The 2,500-nt window shown below is 36.1% G+C and overlaps 1 long non-coding RNA gene across 1 annotated transcript in view; it reads left to right on the top strand.

Moving 5' to 3' along the window:
• Positions 1-2,500, top strand: part of LOC122262291 (uncharacterized) — an 8,977-nt gene that overhangs the window by 143 nt on the left and 6,334 nt on the right. The window lies entirely within an intron of this gene.

Raw genomic sequence — 2,500 nt, 5'->3', positions numbered from 1 at the left:
TGCAGTGAGATACTTTCTATTATGGATGTGCAGTGAGATACTTTTTCATTATGGATGTGTAGTGAGATACTTTCTATTATGGATGTGCAGTGAGATTCTTTCTATTATGGATGTGCAGTGAGATTCTTTCTATTATGGATGTGCAGTGAGATTCTTTCTATTATGGATGTGCAGTGAGATTCTTTCTATTATGGATGTGCAGTGAGATTCTTTCTATTATGGATGTGCAATGAGGTACTTTTCATTATGGATGTCCAGTGAGATTCTTTCTATTATGGATGTGCAATGAGGTACTTTTCATTGTGGATGTGCAATGAGGTACTTTTCATTATGGATGTGCAATGAGGTAATTTTCATTATGGATGTGCAGTGAGATTCTTTCTATTATGGATGTGCAATGAGGTACTTTTCATTATGGATGTGCAGTGAGATACTTTTTCATTATGGATGTGCAGTGAGATTCTTTCTATTATGGATGTGCAATGAAATATTTTTCATTATGGATGTTAGTCTTACCTTCGGTGATTACAATGAATACGCTGTTCGTGTGTGGTTATGGAGTTAGTTGTGACATATGGCATACTTGATCTGTTATCTTGGTAAACATTACTTCGCGCTGTTGTGATGTATTGTCGCCATGGCATAGTAGAGTTGGGCCGTTTTGCAAACAGGCTTTTCGGAAAATTAAGCGGATGTTTTTTGTATATGATCGTATTGATTATTAGTGTTTTCATCTTTGTTAAAAACATCACAGTTTTAGTTATCATGTCAATATTAGAATGATTGTGAATATGTTCTGTTCTCTGGAAAATTATAGTAAGAAAGCAGATATTACGAGAACTTAAAGAGTAACAAAAGTTGTATCAAACAGTCATGATAATAATGACAACAACAGTGTCAACAATAAGGTTAATTATTGTTTTTGTTATCATCATCATTATTATCACCACAATTCGTCATAATTGATTTGTCGTTAACATTGTTGTTATTGTCATTATTGTTTTACTTTATTATAATTATTTTCATTATTTTCATTATTATCATTATTATCATTATGATTATCATTATAATCATTATTGCTGTTATTGTTATTAGTATAATTTATATGCTTTATTTCATCATCATCATTATTTTCATTATTATCATTATAATTATCATTATAATCATTATTGCTGTATTGTTATTAATATAATTTATATGCTTTATTTCATCATCATCATCATTACTGTCAGCAGCATTATCATTATCATTATCATTACCATCTCCATCGGCAGCTGCAGCATTTTTATAATCATCATTATCATTACAATCATCATAATCATCCTCATCATCATTATAATTGTCGTTATTTTATTACTACTACTATAAATCATCATCATTATCATTATCAATACCATCATTATTATTATTATTATTTTTATGTTAGTATCAATTAAACTGCTGTTATTATGTAGATTATCATAATCATCCATATTACTATTATAACTATCAACATTATTTCTTATTATTATGAACATTGTTTTTATTAATATTGTTATTATCATTAATATTACTACCACTACTATTATTACTATCGTTATCATTATATTCATTGTTATATCATTATTTTCATTGCTACTATCAAACCAATACCTTAATGATATCAACAAATTTGAGGAGGTATGTAATTATATAAATATTTTACCGACTGTGACAACATCTTTACGTTTGAATCCTGTGTTCACAAAGACATCTTTTTTTTTTTTTCTTTTAATGTTGGGAGTGGGCGACTAGTATTACATCACCAGCTTCTGAGTAAATTTAGCAGGTGGCAACACTTCTCACTTGCAATAGTTGGCATCGGTTTGTCCTTTGTTATGAATGATCAGCTGACACCCGGAATACTCATATTATGATTTTACGAGCCAAAACCCACACTGAAACACGAGAGACATGCTTTCTAGAATCACTAATATCATGATCTCGTGTAAATTGGATACGAAATATGTGGAGTAGGGCCTATTCCCAAGTGATTTTTCATGCGTGACTAAGTCGTTGAAACGGAATTGTGGTTTGCTAATGCCATGGATTTATTATGGACCCACACCCTCCCTCCACGTCCCACACCCACCCTCCATGTCCCACACCCTCCCTCGATGTCCCACACCCTCCCTCCATGTCCCACACCTTCCCTCCATGTCCCACACCCTCCCTCCATGTCCCACACCCTCCCTCCATGTCCCACACCCTCCCTCCATGTCCCACACCCTCCCTCCATGTCCCACACCCTCCCTCCATGTCCCACACCCTCCCTCCATGTCCCACACCCTCCCTCCATGTCCCACACCCTCCCTCCATGTCCCACACCTACCCTCCATGTCCCACACCCTCCCTCCATGTCCCACACCCTCCCTCCATGTCCCACACCCTCCCTCCATGTCCCACACCCTCCCTCCATGTCCCACACCCTCCCTCCATGTCCCCCCCCCTCCCTCCATGTCCCACACCCTCCCTCCATGTC

This window comes from Penaeus japonicus, unplaced genomic scaffold (assembly GCF_977035675.1).
Source record: "Penaeus japonicus unplaced genomic scaffold, GWHDUDI00000001_assembly GWHDUDI00000014, whole genome shotgun sequence".
NCBI classification, from domain to species: Eukaryota; Metazoa; Arthropoda; class Malacostraca; order Decapoda; family Penaeidae; genus Penaeus; species Penaeus japonicus.
Note: the sequence above shows the minus strand (reverse complement) of the source record. Positions and strands in the feature narration are given on the sequence as shown.